The sequence below is a fragment of the Zingiber officinale genome, chromosome 2A (genome assembly GCF_018446385.1).
Source record: "Zingiber officinale cultivar Zhangliang chromosome 2A, Zo_v1.1, whole genome shotgun sequence".
NCBI classification, from domain to species: Eukaryota; Viridiplantae; Streptophyta; class Magnoliopsida; order Zingiberales; family Zingiberaceae; genus Zingiber; species Zingiber officinale.
In genome coordinates, this window is record NC_055988.1 from 48888883 (window position 1) to 48907553 (window position 18671).

Here is an 18671-nt window from a genome sequence, read left to right on the forward strand (position 1 = left end):
GGGCAATATTAACATGATTACGGGCTGACCCATTGATGGGGATTCTAACAGAGCCAGGAAAGCACATGCCCGAAGATTGGAGATTCATGCAGTAGGGTGCAACATGGAAAGAGTGGCCGGTCCTGAAATAAGCTTCGGGCCCAAAGATCTGGAGGGGGTAGAGATAACTCATGATGACGCATTGATCATCAAAGCTGTGATAGCTAACTACACCATCGCTCGTACCTTCATAGACACGGGCAGCTCTGTCAACATTATATTCAAGAAGGCTTTTGATCAGCTGCAAATTGATCCAAGTGAGCTTCAACCGATTGCTACTCCTCTGTATGGATTCACAGGCAATGAGGTACAACCTTTAGGTCAAATGAAGTTGGCCATTTCTCTAGGGGAGGAACCTTTGATGAGAACCAGGAGGTCTTATTTCATGGTGGTAGACGCTCCATCCTCTTATAATGTAATACTGGGTTGGCCTGCCTTGAATGAGTTCAGGGCGGTCGTTTCTACTTTCTGTCAGAAGATTAAGTTTCCTGTGGAGGATCAGGTCGGAGAAGTACGGGGCGATCAAAAGACAGCCCGGAAATGTTATGTAGAAATCATTCGGACTGAGGCTAACACCGCCCAGAAGATTCAAAGAATGGAAGTTAATGCCATTCAGGAAAAGCAACCCGTCCTGGTTTATGAAGAAAAGGAAGAAGTTCAGATCCAGACCGAGCGGCCAGAAGCTACCACCTATGTTGCAGCCGACCTTGATCCTGATCTTGCTGAGTTGGTGCAATGTTTGAAGAAGAATAATGATGTGTTTGCCTGGACTCCCAAAGAAGTTTCGGGCATTTCTCCTGCTGTCACGGAACATTCCTTGCATGTCTTCCCGGATGCCCGCCCAGTCATGCAAAGAAAGAGGAGTTTTAGTGCGGAACAGAATCAGATTATCAAGGAAGAAATAGCCAAGCTTATGGAGGCCGGATACATCAGGGAAGTTCAATTCCCAAGCTGGCTGGCCAATGTGGTATTAGTCTCTAAACCCGGGAATAAATGGCGAGTGTCCATTGACTTTCGGGATCTCAACAAAGCTTGCCCAAAGGACTATTATCCACTACCTAGAATCGATCAACTGGTTGACTCCACTGCCGGATGCGAATATATCTCTACGTTGGATGCGTATCAAGGTTATCATCAAGTCCCCTTGGCCAAAGAAGATCAAGAAAAGGTTAGTTTTATAACATCTGAAGGCACTTATTGTTATAATGTTATGCCCTTTGGACTAAAAAATACAGGAGCAACCTATCAGAGGCTTATGAATAAGGTCTTTCAGAAGTAGATTGGTAGGAATATGGAAGTATATGTTGATGATATCTTAATTAAGTCTCTTCAAGCTACTGATCTGTGCAGGGATGTGGAAGAAACTTGCAAGACCTTAAGACAGTATGGGCTCAAATTAAATCCAAACAAATGCTTGTTCGACGCGAAAGGAGGAAAATTCTTGGGATATATGGTGTCTGAGAGGGGGATAGAAGCCAACCCGAGCAAAGTCAAGGTACTACAGAACATGGAGCCACCTCGCAACATGAGGGAAGCTCAAAGATTGACAGGCCGAATCACAGCCTTGTCTAGATTTATTTCTAGATCAGCCGATCGTAGTTTCCATTTCTTTAAAATACTCAGAAAGGCTAATAAGTTTCAATGGAATGAAGAATGTGATAAGGCTTTCCAAGAATTGAAAGATTATTTGGCTATCCTCCCTGTATTGGCTAAACCTATAGCAGGAGAAACTCTGTGGGTGTATTTGTCGGCTAATGAAAACGCCGTGGGTTCTGTATTAGTCAGGCAGGAAGGAAAAGAGCAACAAGCTGTATATTTTTCTAGTCATTTATTAAAGGGAGCTGAGTGTAGATACACTACACTAGAAAAATTAGCTTATGCTCTAATATTGACTGCTCGGAGGTTGCGCCCATATTTCTTAGCACATGAGATTATTGTCTTAACCAATAGCACGCTTGGACGGGTATTACTCAACCCCGAGGCATCGGGACGCTTAATTAAATGGACAACCGAGCTTGGGGAATATGACATTCAATATCAACCCCGCTCAGCCATCAAGGCGCAAGCTCTAGCAGATTTCATCATAGAGGTTCAAGGCCCAGAAGAAGAAGATACCTGGAAGGTTTATGTGGATGGCTTTGCAACTAGACAGGGCAGTGGAATTGGTATTCTCCTTATATCCCCGAAAGAAGATAGACTTCAACTTTCCATCAAGTTGAACTATAGAGCTACCAACAATGAGGCAGAATATGAAGCTTTAATAGCTGGCTTACAAGCTGCTCGGCATGTAGGGGCAGCTCGAGTCCTTATATATTCTGATTCTCAGCTAGCAGCTCAACAATTATCAGGTAATTTTGAAATCAATAATGATAGGCTTAAGTTATATGCTGAAGCATTCGATAAGTTGAAGTCTCAATTCCAAGACGTAAACATACAAAAATATTCCTCGATCTGAGAATCAGGTGGCAGATGAATTAGCTAAATTAGCCTCTGCTGTAGTGCCATGGAGTCTTGACCGATCAGTGGAACAGACTCTGTTAATTTCCTGTATTGAGAGACAAACCGATATAGAAATTCAGGGTGATTGGCAAACTCAAATCATATTATATTTACAGCAAGGTCTTCTTCCGAAAGATACAGAACAAGCCAGGGTATTCAAGAAACGAGCTGCTCAATATACTATGGTGGGGGAGCAATTATATAAAAGGGCTTTTTCCAGACCCTTGCTCAAGTGTGTGGGCACAGAAGATACACAATTTATTTTACAGAAGGTGCATCAAGGTTCTTTTGGTAGTCATATAGGAGGAAGATCTTTGGCTCGTAAAATCCTCTTAGCGGGATATTTCTGGCCTACTCTACATGAAGATGCCGCTAAACTGGTAAGAACTTGTATTTCTTGTCAAAAGCATCAGAATATATTACATCACCCTACCCAGTTATTGAGAACCTCTATAGTCTCGTGTCCCTTTGATCAGTGGGTATGGACATAGTGGGTCTATTTCCTATGGCTGCTGCACAGAGGAGGTTCTTGTTGGTGGCTGTGGATTAATTCTCTAAATGGGTGGAGGCAGAACCACTTGCTAGGATTACAGAAGACGCGGTCATTAAATTCTTAAGGAAAAATATAATCTGCAGGTTCGACATTCCTCATAAGTTGGTTTCTGATAATGGAAGGCAGTTTCAAGGCGATAGAATCCTAGACTGGTGTCAAAGTGTAACGACCACCCTTCTTACTACTACTACTCTCTAAGGATGACCGTTACTTAACTACTAACTCTACTTAACCGGTGTGATTAAAAACCACATGGAAACCCTACCGAAAATTTTTGACAGAATCTCCCCTGTACCGGTGACCATATTCAACGATACATGCAGTATATATACTCAGCCACAAGCGGCTGGAACACATAACAATCAACCACGCAGTATAATAATTCTAACTCAGCAACAATAAAGGAAAACTAATCCATACTCACAACTGAATAGCAAACACAGTATCAAGTGTCCTTATAAACAGTTATCAAATTTCCTTAACACATAAAGACTTAATTAACTCAAAGAACAAATCATAATTTATTTTATTCGCAAGGATCCCTAGGACTTCCATAGTGCAGACATCACACACCCCTCTTGCATCTCCTTGTCGTCTTCCTTCATATTAGCTTTCCTTTCTCTTTATCTGCAGTAGGAGAAAGTGCAGTTTATAAGCATAAAGCTTAGTGAGCGCTATCTAACTCACAAAAACTCGATATGCATGTATACAAATAAAAACATGCTAAAACTGAATGCTAATATGTAAAGCTACTCATGCTCATAAATAGCAAAGAAATCAACTAACAGAAAAGATAACATGTATAACTACTCATGCTCATAAACTAATAAAGAAAGCAAACTAACTGGAATGCTAAAATATAAAGCAAAACATGCTCATCAACTAGCAAATAAATAACATGTAAGAAACTAAACATGTAAAAGCTGCTAGCATAAAAGAAAGCTAAACTTGCTGATCTTTAAAACAAAGTGAAACTTACTTCTTTTACTCTAATCTTATTCTTTTATTTCACTTGTTTAAAATTTATACTTTAATACTTGAAAATAATAATCAACTTCTCTTGGGCCCAGGCTTAGTACCATCTTATGCGCGTTCCCTAATAGGTTGGGGTAGCGAGCCACCAATCCTAAAAGAGCAGACCTTGGTCTACCAGGGCCAAGACCTTGGAATTGGACACCTAGATTTGTTTAACGACAACCTTGGAAGTCGGGTACTAGCCTCTTCTTAAAAGTAAAATACTTATTATCTTAATTACTTCTTCTTTAAATGCCTTGGCATTTTAATAGGCACCTTGTGTGCCAAAAATCCCTAAAGTCTTGACTTTGGGATCTACTTAAGGCCTTGGCCTTTTACTTTCTTTTCTTTATCTTTCTTATACTTTTCTTAAATCCAAAATACTGTTAGGGTATCCTTCGTATGCATCTATGAATGAAACTAACTATGTAACACATAATCATGCATAGAATACAAAAGAAATCTGCACATACAATACTTATCAAAAATCTTCACTAATGCTTAATAGAAATCTGCATTCTAGCTTAACAAAAATCTGCATATAAGCTTAATAAAAATCTGCATTCTAAGCTTATCTAAAATCTGCATACTTGAATGAAAGTAGCATATCTAAACATCAAATCTGTATACTTCTCTAAATCACAGCTAACTACTAAAACCCGAAAACCAATTTTATAACAGTTCATTGCTATTTCAGTTCACAAGGCATATAAGAACTTAAATCCTTTTGCTTCACATAAGAACTTCACTTCAACGTGAGGATTTCTAAATCTTGCAGCTAATTCCCAAATGGAGTTATATTCCATTAGAAATGGGGTACATCTTGCAGTCTTCTCTTCTGAAACCTTAATTCCTACCATGCGTGATAAATCATCCTTTAATTGTACTAAATTGTTATAAAACTACCTTGATTCCTTATAATCCTCCCTAGCAACTATAAGACTTTCACAATTGTCATCTGAACCTTAGAGTAAAACATTTGAAAATCTTCTCTTTTCAGACTTTAAACTTTCTGGATTCTTTAAACTTACAAAAACATGTTTACCAACGTTAAATCCTTATCTCTTTTCTCATCTTCTAAACTAAACTTCTACTCTGAAGTTACTACTTGCATATCTAAATCAATCACATACTTCTCACCTATTAAATTTATTACAACAATTGATAACAAAAGGGTCTAACTGGTTAGAACTTGAAACTCTATAAAACTTATACTTCTTATACTTTAAAATATTTATCTTTTTCTTCTTCAGACCTTGGTCTTTACTTTACTTATAACTTCTCATAAATCCTTAAAAGGATTAAGTAGAATACTATATGTACATATAGATGCTAGAGTTGCATAAAACAAGTTCAATTCGTTAAGACTTGCTGTGAACATAAGGGATTGCATCTAACTATACATGTTGTTCAATAACAAGGAAATCAAAGATTTGCATACATTAAATTAGACCATTCAAGCTCACTGATTTGCAAGGAAAAACTAATCCTAGGTGCTTAGATTACGGGTTGTACATGCCACCTTATAGCACCAAAAGAACTGAACTTGTTGAAGCTTTAACTTCTATAAGACCTGCCCTTAGAGGTTCAATAATAATGGCTTTATAAAATCTAATACCAACTTAGGCTTAATTCTGCATATTAAATTAACAGAAAACTGCACACTAAACTTATAAAATCTGCACTTGTAAACTTAACCAAATATGCACTATAAACTTTAAAGAAAACTAGCTAATACTGGCTAAAGAAGACAAATCTCTATTCGACATAAATAATCTTGATGAAATTATGGCACTGTCACTCAAACCTGAAGATTTTAATACATATAAACTGTACTCGATCATGTCTTAACCTCCTCACTCTATACTTGAACAACCTTAGCATTATCACTAAACAAGGAAACAAGATCTCAAAGCCTGAATATTTTACACCTAAGACCAATTGCTACCTGACTAATTTTAAATCGGATACCTCATAAATCTGTGCATTACAATATACAAAGGAAACTATTATCGCACGGAAATCAAGCTTAACATAAATCTGTTTTTGAGTTTAATCAAAGGAAATCTGCAGAACATTTAAATTACACACTTTAGGAACTAAACTAAAACCAAGGTAACCTACGACTTATTCACCAACAATGTGGACCTTTCCCTTATGGTAATTAGATGTATATCCATATCCATTACATTTGTGCCAAGATGAGCTACAACTTAGCCTTACACTAAATAAACCATTCATGTTCTTCTTTGAAATTCATGGCAACAACTTAACATTTCTTCCGAATATAAACAAATCTGCATTAAGATTCATAACAGCAAGTGTCAAATAGAACCAGCCGAAACCTTTACTAATTCCCTGTTCAGTACCCCGGCAAGGAAACCATCGCAACCAGTAAAGGGTTTGCTACTGGAACACTAAACAAATACCATTCCTAAATCAACACCAATCAACAGGTTAACTTAGCATGGAAGTTGAATCAACCTATTCTGTTCAAGGATACAAAATCGAGCCACGGCAAAATACTCATGCTAGCACTGAAACACCCAAAATTCACTGCATTACAGTATCACAAAGCATGAAACTAAGTAGCATAGAATCCAATCAAAAGCACGAAAACACAGCAATACGAGACATGATGCAAAACAACCTCGACTTGAAATCTGAAATTCTGAATTCGTTTGTTCAAAACTTTCGGGAACAAGGAAAGGAATAAAAGGTAAACCTCGGAGCTATCCTACTGCAGGTGAGTAGCAACTCACCTTCGTTTTCTTGGACTTACAACCGAGAAAGAGAGGTTCTAGGTTTCGGGTGAGCTCCAAATCCGGCGTTTCCTCGCGTCCGCGTGCTCCCCTCGACAAGATGGCCACGAACGTGTGAGGATCTCGCGAAAACACCCCTTGACCGGCGCCGGAGAAGAAATCCTAACCTCGCTGCGTTTCTGCCCAAGACCGTCGTGCGCCGTCGCGAGCATGAGAGAAGAGGAATTCGGGTTGGGAGAAAATAAACCTAAGTTCTCTTTTATCTCTAGGGTTCTTATTATCTAACTACTGCTTAAATATATTCATCTCTTTCCTTAATTAACAAAAACTCGCTGGCACAGCTGGTTATCCGGCTTTTAACCCAAGCGGTCGAGCTTCGGCTCGGTCATTTTTATGCAACCTTTTTAAACCTAAGATATTTCGGTTTTAATTATAGCTTAAATACTATTTGATTCGGATTTTATTAAGGAACCCGCGGCTGGTCTGTTGGTTAAACGAATCTTTGCTTAACCCGAGGTTTCCGGTTCAAACCTCGACTTGGATGTATTTTTGTCAAAGCTTCTTTCGTTTTGTTAAAATACCAAACGACCTCCAAAAATTACATAAAAATACTCTATAAATTCCTAAAAATCTCTAGAATTTTTCTATAGCATTTCAAAATATTTTTGAATTATTTTTGGAGCTCAAAATGAGGAAATTTGGGTCGTTACAATTCCCCACACCTTATAAAAAGTTCGTCCTTGAACTTAGAATAGTTCTAGATCTCTCTGTCTCATACTGTCCTTACACTCCTAAATAATTTCCTCGTGCTTCTGGTTTTAAATAACTTTCACTAATGGTACTCTTTGTTCCTTAGTCTCTTAACTTCTCAGTCCTCTATCATTCATATCGAATCATATCCATTAGTGGTCCCTGGAAGGCCTGTTATAAAGTCTCTGGAGACCATAGGTGTACTGGTCACACCAAATGGCATGACTACAACTTCGTAGTGTCCATATCGGATACTGGAAACTGTTCTGGACTCTTCATTCTCCTTTCACTTTCAACTAATGGTTCCTAGAACGCAGATCTATTTTAAAGAACACTATTGTCCTCTTTAGCTAATTAAAAAGATTATCTATTCTGGGAAGAGGGTACTAGTCCATAACTGCTACTTTGCTCAGTGTTCTAAAATCTATGCACATTAGCATGGATCCGTCTTTCTTCTTAACGGACAACTCTGGAGCTCTCCGGGGTGAATGACTAGGGCGGATGAAACCCTTGTCAAGTAGCTCCTAAAATTGTTCTTGTAACTTTCTTAGCTCTGCTAGAGAAATTCAATACAGAGCTTTTGAAATTAGGCTGGTGTCAGGAAACAACTCAATTTCAAACTCTACTTCTCTGTTGGAAGATAGTCCAAGTAGCTCTTTTAGAAATACCTCTGGGTATTCGCAGACTACCCGAACGTCTTCCTGCTTGGGTCTTTCTTGTTATCATTATCCTTCTAGTTCTAATTACTTAACTAGGGCTTCTGACTCCCCACTGTCTTGTCCTCTATCTTAACATCTAGTTATGCCAAGAATAATACCTGATATCTTCTCTATCCTTTCTAAACATACTTATGTATATATGAATAAAGAAAAGGAAACTAAATCTTCTACCTTACTTAAGCACTTATGAGCAATCACTCTATACTGCAAATAATAATAAAGGAAAGTAATAAAGAAAGAACTTAAATACTTTCTTACTTGAAGACGGCGAGGATGATGCTGATGTGTGTGATGCTGGAGAATGGGAACTGCTCTGATACCAACTGTAACGACCACCCTTCTTACTACTACTACTCTCTAAGGATGACCGTTACTTAACTACTAACTCTACTTAACCGGTGTGATTAAAAACCACATGGAAACCCTACCGAAAAATTTCGACAGAATCTCCCCTGTACCGGTGACCATATTCAACAATACATGCAGTATATATACTCAGCCACAAGCGGCTGGAACATATAACAATCAACCACGCAGTATAATAATTCTAACTCAGCAACAATAAAGGAAAACTAATCCATACTCACAACTGAATAGCAAACACAGTATCAAGTGTCCTTATAAACAGTTATCAAATTTCCTTAACACATAAAGACTTAATTAACTCAAAGAACAAATCATAATTTATTTTATTCGCAAGGATCCCTAGGACTTCCATAGTGCAGACATCACACACCCCTCTTGCATCTCCTTGTCGTCTTCCTTCATATTAGCTTTCCTTTCTCTTTATCTGCAGTAGGAGAAAGTGCAGTCTATAAGCATAAAGCTTAGTGAGCGCTATCTAACTCACAAAAACTCGATATGCATGTATACAAATAAAAACATGCTAAAACTGAATGCTAATATGTAAAGCTACTCATGCTCATAAATAGCAAAGAAATCAACTAACAGAAAAGATAACATGTATAACTACTCATGCTCATAAACTAATAAAGAAAGCAAACTAACTGGAATGCTAAAATATAAAGCAAAACATGCTCATCAACTAGCAAATAAATAACATGTAAGAAACTAAACATGTAAAAGCTGCTAGCATAAAAGAAAGCTAAACTTGCTGATCTTTAAAACAAAGTGAAACTTACTTCTTTTACTCTAATCTTATTCTTTTATTTCACTTGTTTAAAATTTATACTTTAATACTTGAAAATAATAATCAACTTCTCTTGGGCCCAGGCTTAGTACCATCTTATGCGCGTTCCCTAATAGGTTGGGGTAGCGAGCCACCAATCCTAAAAGAGCAGACCTTGGTCTACCAGGGCCAAGACCTTGGAATTGGACACCTGGATTTGTTTAACGACAACCTTAGAAGTCGGGTACTAGCCTCTTCTTAAAAGTAAAATACTTATTATCTTAATTACTTCTTCTTTAAATGCCTTGGCATTTTAATAGGCACCTTGTGTGCCAAAAATCCCTAAAGTCTTGACTTTGGGATCTACTTAAGGCCTTGGCCTTTTACTTTCTTTTCTTTATCTTTCTTATACTTTTCTTAAATCCAAAATACTGTTAGGGTATCCTTCGTATGCATCTATGAATGAAACTAACTATGTAACACATAATCATGCATAGAATACAAAAGAAATCTGCACATACAATACTTATCAAAAATCTTCACTAATGCTTAATAGAAATCTGCATTCTAGCTTAACAAAAATCTGCATATTAAGCTTAATAAAATCTGCATTCTAAGCTTATCTAAAATCTGCATACTTGAATGAAAGTAGCATATCTAAACATCAAATCTGTATACTTCTCTAAATCACAGCTAACTACTAAAACCCGAAAACCAATTTTATAACAGTTCATTGCTATTTCAGTTAACAAGGCATATAAGAACTTAAATCCTTTTGCTTCACATAAGAACTTCACTTCAACGTGAGGATTTCTAAATCTTCAGCTAATTCCCAAATGGAGTTATATTCCATTAGAAATGGGGTACATCTTGCAGTCTTCTCTTCTGAAACCTTAATTCCTACCATGCGTGATAAATCATCCTTTAATTGTACTAAATTGTTATAAAACTACCTTGATTCCTTATAATCCTCCCTAGCAACTATAAGACTTTCACAATTGTCATCTGAACCTTAGAGTAAAACATTTGAAAATCTTCTCTTTTCAGACTTTAAACTTTCTGGATTCTTTAAACTTACAAAAACATGTTTACCAACTTTGAATCCTTATCTCTTTTCTCATCTTCTAAACTAAACTTCTACTCTGAAGTTACTACTTGCATATCTAAATCAATCACATACTTCTCACCTATTAAATTTATTACAACAATTGATAACAAAAGGGTCTAACTGGTTAGAACTTAAAACTCTATAAAACTTATACTTCTTATACTTTAAAATATTTATCTTTTTCTTCTTCAGACCTTGGTCTTTACTTTACTTATAACTTCTCATAAATCCTTAAAAGGATTAAGTAGAATACTATATGTACATATAGATGCTAGAGTTGCATAAAACAAGTTCAATTCGTTAAGACTTGCTGTGAACATAAGGGATTGCATCTAACTATACATGTTGTTCAATAACAAGGAAATCAAAGATTTGCATACATTAAATTAGACCATTCAAGCTCACTGATTTGCAAGGAAAAACTAATCCTAGGTGCTTAGATTACGGGTTGTACATGCCACCTTATAGTACCAAAAGAACTGAACTTGTTGAAGCTTTAACTTCTATAAGACCTGCCCTTAGAGGTTCAATAATAATGGCTTTATAAAATCTAATACCAACTTAGGCTTAATTCTGCATATTAAATTAACAGAAAACTGCACACTAAACTTATAAAATCTGCACTTGTAAACTTAACCAAATATGCACTATAAACTTTAAAGAAAACTAGCTAATACTGGCTAAAGAAGACAAATCTCTATTCGACATAAATAATCTTGATGAAATTATGGCACTGTCACTCAAACCTGAAGATTTTAATACATATAAACTGTACTCGATCATGTCTTAACCTCCTCACTCTATACTTGAACAACCTTAGCATTATCACTAAACAAGGAAACAAGATCTCAAAGCCTGAATATTTTACACCTAAGACCAATTGCTACCTGACTAATTTTAAATCGGATACCTCATAAATCTGTGCATTACAATATACAAAGGAAACTATTATCGCACGGAAATCAAGCTTAACATAAATCTGTTTTTGAGTTTAACCAAAGGAAATCTGCAGAACATTTAAATTACACACTTTAGGAACTAAACTAAAACCAAGGTAACCTACGGCTTATTCACCAACAATGTGGACCTTTCCCTTATGGTAATTAGATGTATATCCATATCCATTACATTTGTGCCAAGATGAGCTACAACTTAGCCTTACACTAAATAAACCATTCATGTTCTTCTTTGAAATTCATGGCAACAACTTAACATTTCTTCCGAATATAAACAAATCTGCATTAAGATTCATAACAGCAAGTGTCAAATAGAACCAGCCGAAACCTTTACTAATTCCCTGTTCAGTACCCCGGCAAGGAAACCATCGCAACCAGTAAAGGGTTTGCTACTGGAACACTAAACAAATACCATTCCTAAATCAACACCAATCAACAGGTTAACTTAGCATGGAAGTTGAATCAACCTATTCTGTTCAAGGATACAAAATCGAGCCACGGCAAAATACTCATGCTAGCACTGAAACACCCAAAATTCACTGCATTACAGTATCACAAAGCATGAAACTAAGTAGCATAGAATCCAATCAAAAGCATGAAAACACAGCAATACGAGACATGATGCAAAACAACCTCGACTTGAAATCTGAAATTCTGAATTCGTTTGTTCAAAACTTTCGGGAACAAGGAAAGGAATAAAAGGTAAACCTCGGAGCTATCCTACTGCAGGTGAGTAGCAACTCACCTTCGTTTTCTTGGACTTACAACCGAGAAAGAGAGGTTCTAGGTTTCGGGTGAGCTCCAAATCCGGCGTTTCCTCGCGTCCGCGTGCTCCCCTCGACAAGATGGCCACGAACGTGTGAGGATCTCGCGAAAACACCCCTTGACCGGCGCCGGAGAAGAAATCCTAACCTCGCTGCGTTTCTGCCCAAGACCGTCGTGCGCCGTCGCGAGCATGAGAGAAGAGGAATTCGGGTTGGGAGAAAATAAACCTAAGTTCTCTTTTATCTCTAGGGTTCTTATTATCTAACTACTGCTTAAATATATTCATCTCTTTCCTTAATTAACAAAAACTCGCTGGCACAGCTGGTTATCTGCGTTTTCGCCAAAACCCTAGGTCGCCGGGTCGAGCTTCGGCTCGGTCATTTTTATGCAACCTTTTTAAACCTAAGATATTTCGGTTTTAATTATAGCTTAAATACTATTTGATTCGGATTTTATTAAGGAACCCGCGGCTGGTCTGTTGGTTAAACGAATCTTTGCTTAACCCGAGGTTTCCGGTTCAAACCTCGACTTGGATGTATTTTTGTCAAAGCTTCTTTCGTTTTGTTAAAATACCAAACGACCTCCAAAAATTACATAAAAATACTCTATAAATTCCTAAAAATCTCTAGAATTTTTCTATAGCATTTCAAAATATTTTTGAATTATTTTTGGAGCTCAAAATGAGGAAATTTGGGTCGTTACACAAAGTTATGGGATTACCAAGGCCTTCACCTCTGTAGCTTACCCGCAGAGCAATGGTCAAGCAGAAGTAACTAATAGGGAGATTATTAGAGGACTGAAAACTAAGCTAGATCATGTCGAAGGTAGCTGGATAGACGAGTTACCCAGTGTTCTCTGGGCATATCGTACTACACCTCGTAAAGCTACAGGAATCACTAGCCTTCTTTTGATGAAAGCCAAGCAGGATAAATATTGACACAGGAAATAAATGTGGTTCATACAAATTGATAAGTATCAGGAGAAGCCTCCTTTCTATTTTTCAAGCAGTAAAATAAGGGGAAATCTTAAAGGCCTATTCAGCTCCCCTCAAGGAATTACGAGCCAACATAAGGTTAGCCCAAATATTATACTTTCGTATAAACCAAAGTCGATCGGGAAAATTCTATGAAGTAACCCGGACGGGACTTCATAGGAGAAACCGGAGACTATAAACCAGTATAAATCAAAGTCGATCGGGAAAATTCTATGAAGTAACTCGGACAGGACTTCATAGGAAGAACCGGAGACTATAAACCAAAGTCGATCGGGAACATTCTATGAAGTAACCCAGACGGAACTTCATTGGAGAAACCGGAGACTATAAACCAGTATAAACCAAAGTCGATCGGGAAATTCTATGAAGTAACCCGGACGGGTCTTCATAGGAAGAACCGGAGACTCTAAACTATTCCAGAGAAAAAGTCGATCGGGAAATTCTATGAAGTAATTCGGTCGGGTCTTCATAGGAGGAACCGGAGACTCTAAAATATTCCAGAGCAAAGTCGATCGGGAACATTCTATGAAGTAACCCGGACGGAACTTCATAGGAGAAACCGGAGAGTATAAACCAGTATAAACCAAAGTCGATCGGGAAATTCTATGAAGTAACCCGGACGGGTCTTCATAGGAAGAACCGGAGACTCTAAACTATTCCAGAGAAAAAGTCGATAGGGAAATTTTATGAAGTAATTCGGTCGGGTCTTCATAGGAGGAACCGGAGACTCTAAACTATTCCAGAGCAAAGTCGATCGGGAACATTCTATGAAGTAACCCGGACGGAACTTCATAGGAGAAACCGGAGACTATAAACCAGTATAAACCAAAGTCGATCGGGAAATTCTATGAAGTAATTCGGTCGAGTCTTCATAGGAGGAATCGGAGACTCTAAAATATTCCAGAGCAAAGTCGATCGGGAACATTCTATGAAGTAACCCGGACGGAACTTCATAGGAGAAACCGGAGACTATAAACCAGTATAAACCAAAGTCGATCGGGAAATTCTATGATGTAACCCGGACGGGTCTTCATAGGAAGAACCGGAGACTCTAAACTATTCCAGAAAAAAAGTCGATCGGGAAAATTCTATGAAGTAACCCGGACGGGACTTCATAGGAAGAACCGGAGACTATAAACCAAAGTCGATCGGGAACATTCTATGAAGTAACCCGGACGAAACTTCATAGGAGAAACCGGAGACTATAAACCAGTATAAACCAAAGTCGATCGGAAAATTCTATGAAGTAACCCGGACGGGTCTTCATAGGAAGAACCGGAGACTCTAAACTATTCCAGAGAAAAAGTCGATCGGGAAAATTCTATGAAGTAACCCGGACGGGACTTCATAGGAAGAACCGGAGACTATAAACCAAAGTCGATCGGGAAATTCTATGAAGTAATTCGGTCGGGTCTTCATAGGAGGAACCGGAGACTCTAAACTATTCTAGAGCAAAGTTGATCGAAAACATTCTATGAAGTAACCCGGACGGAACTTCATAGGAGAAACCGGAGACTATAAACCAGTATAAACCAAAGTCGATCGGGAAATTCTATGAAGTAATTCGATCGGGTCTTCATAGGAGGAACCGGAGACTCTAAACTATTCCAGAGCAAAGTCGATTGGGAACATTCTATGAAGTAACCCGGACGGAACTTCATAGGAGAAACCGGAGACTATAAACCAGTATAAACCAAAGTCGATCAAGAAATTCTATGAAGTAATTCGGTCGGGTCTTCATAGGAGGAACCGGAGACTCTAAACTATTCTAGAGCAAAGTCGATCGGGAAATTCTATGAAGTAATTCGGTCGGGTCTTCATAGGAGGAACCGGAGACTATAAACCAGAGCCGATCGGGAAATTCTATGAAATACATCAGGCAGGTTTTCACAGAAGAAATCAGAGATTTCAAACTAGCGCAAGGCATAATTAATCAGGGAATCTCCTGGCTTCGAAGCCTAATTAAGCAGGAATTGAGAAGGGATTCTATACGGGAGCCCAGATATATGAAAGTCTTTATTCAAAATCTGGCTGGGATATTATACTCAGCCTGAAGATCAATAATTTTATACAATTCCGTATCCAGTCTCAACTAAGATCATTCATCCTCGGGGAGATACAAAGCATACCGGATGTTACTTAAGGAAGAATCCATCAAGACAAGGCTTAACTCTGAAAGATGAACAAGGGATTTTTTAATAAAATTTATATTTAGCAATCAAAAGCATTTCAGGAAGGGGTATTCTCAAACGAGCATAAAGAAGAAGCAAGTAAGTGTTAAAATTTTCTTATACCTTGCAAGTACTTAATCACTCAGTATCTACTGCACTTTTTTTCTCATTATCAATTCTTACTTTACAAGTTTTTATGAATAAGTTCCTTAAACATTCGGAAAAGGGCCTTTCAAATCTGAGGGTAACTCTTCATTAAGCCTGCGGCGACTTATGAAAGAAAGGGGAGGTTCCCTGGGTAGATATCCACCCTCTCGCAGCTGTTGAAGAACTCCCGATACTGAATGATTTAGAGCACCCACTATCCTGCAAACAAATTCCTAGGCAAAGGCTGAAGATTTTAAGTAAGCCTGCCGCCACTCTTCCCACCGACTCTTTTCCTGCTCCTTATAGCTCTGGAAGTCAGCTTGCAGTTTTGTATGTTGTTCTCTTAAAACATCCTTCTCCGATCTCAGCTGTTCCAATTCCTTCTGGAGCAGAGTCACGGGTAAGAAAAGACAAGACCATACTTATGTCTAGTCATTCGTCTAAACTTCCTTCGACTAGACTTAAGGAGAAGGCTAGTGATATGGGTTAGGTTTTATGGGTCTCCGGATGAGGAAAGAAAAGGAAGAAAGAATCAAAGGAGGTAGGCCAATAACGGCCGAGACATACTTTTAGAACAAAGATAGGCCAATATCGGTCGATACATGTCTGCCGAATGAAGGTAAGCCAATATCGGTCGATACATGCCTGCCGTATGAATGTAAGCCAATATTGGTCGGGACATACCTTCAGAGCAAAGATAGACCAATATCGGTCGATACATGCCTGTCGTATGAAGGTAAGCCAATATCGGTCGGGACATACCTTCAGAGCAAAGATAGACCAATATCGGTCGATACATACCTGCCGTATGAAGGTAAGCCAATATCGGTCAGGAGATACCTTCAGAGCAAAGATAGACCAATATCGGTCGATACATGTCTGCCGTATGAAGGTAAGCCAATATTGGTCGGGACATACCTTCAGAGCAAAGATAGACCAATATCGGTCGATACATACCTGCCGTATGAAGGTAAGCCAATATCGGTCGGGACATACCTTCGGAGCAAAGATAGACCAATATCGGTCGATACATGCCTGCCGTATGAAGGTAAGCCAATATCGGTCGGGAGATACCTTCAGAGCAAAGATAGACCAATATCGGTCGATACATGCCTGTCGTATGAAGGTAAGCCAATATCGGTCGGGACATACCTTCGGAGCAAAGATAGGCCAATATCGGTCAAAAGGGTTCTTTCGAGCAAAGAACCCACACAGTTCCTTCAATGAATACCATTGAAACATGTTGAATAAAATATTATTTTTTGACACGACAAAAGTCGCAGGAAGAAGAATCATGCATGAATATATCGAATAGAATAATTCATGATAGAGAATATATATTTTGGTGGGAAATATGCTTTCAGATTGTCTTGCAGGCGCTAAACGACAAAAAAGGTACATCTGGGGTACAAAAAAGATTCCTTAAAAATCATTTTCCCCAAGTACGCAGCTGATGTCATAATGAACTCTAACAAACCGGGGTCCACTTCATGACTGCGGAGGTTATATGAAGTGGTATAAATGTTAGTTAGAGCCCTAGAGCCAATCATTTGATGATTGTATGGACTCATGTATATCATATTCTTGTATATTAATAAAGGTATTTGTTTGGTTATTATACTTATTTATATTAGTGCCAAATAGACTAAGTATAATAGCGTCCTTGAGTAGAAGGTTCATACCTATATCAATCGATTAGTTGAATCGATAGTGAGATGATATAGGGAACACTACTCTAAATCATTCCTAGTCGAGTATTAGCATTCAGGGACAATGTTAATACAATAAGACTAGCATGTAGGTCAGCTCGATGACTTGATCTCACAAGTCATGGATATAGAGATATCAAGCTGACACATGGGTATGCATTAGAGAATGTATACTGAATGACCCGTCATGAGAAAGTATCATGGATCGTTATATGAGTGTCATATACTTTCTCATGTGGCTATTAGTATGACTATTAGTCCTTAGACCTGAAGTCACCATGGATCCCTACATAAGGAGTTATGTACTTTAATTTCGTCAAACGTCACCCGTAACTGGGTGGACTATAAAGGCGATTACTGGGTATGTAACGAATTATGCAGCGGGATGTGAGTGATGTAGATGGGATCTATCCCTCCCATATGACGGGAGCGACATCGGTATTCTTGATAGAGTGAGACCACTAAGTGCATGGCCATGCCTAAATGAGTCAACATTAGATGTTGAGCTCATTTGATTGAGTGAGTCTACTTGGAGTTCAAGATTTAGATTGATTAGAGGATGACACGGTCTATGCCTCACATTGATCAATCTAGATGTCTAGGATAGAAGGACACTTGTCATTATTTTGTGAGTAGTCACAATTGGTAGTCACAAGGTGATGTCGGATCTCGACATTCTTGTAACTTGGGTAGTAATGATGTGTTGCTAGATACCTCTCATTACTTATGCTCCTAAATGGGTTTAGGGCATTGCCAACGTTACAAGAACCTATAGGGTCACACACTTAGGACAAATAGATGGAGATTAGGTTCATATAATGAACCAAGAGGATTAGATTTATTTGATAAATCAAATTGGATTAAGAGTAATCCTAATTGGGCTAACTTGAGTTCGACTCAAGTTGATTCATGTATTTAATGAGTCTAATTTAGATTATGACTTATTAAATCAATTTAATTTAATGAATTAGATTCATTATATTAAATTGGCTTGAATCAAATGGTTGGATTAGATCAACCATGGTAGAGATTGAGTCAAGTTTGACTTGACTAGAGAAGGAAGACCAAAGGTCAATTTTGACTTGACCTTTTGCCACCTCATTGGTGAGTTGGCATTAGGTGGACCAATAATGATGTTCCACATCATCATGGGTGCCACCTCATGGAAGTTACAAAGTCATTTTCTTATTAACTCCACATTAATTGCATTTAATGGGGAGTTACTCTTGTGGAGAATGTGGCCGGCCACTTTGAGAAAAAATTTGAATTCATTTTCATTCAAGTGTGGTTATTCTTCCTTCTTCTTCCTCTCAAGTTCTCCCTCTCCCTCTCTTTCTTGCCTTGGCCGAATCTCAC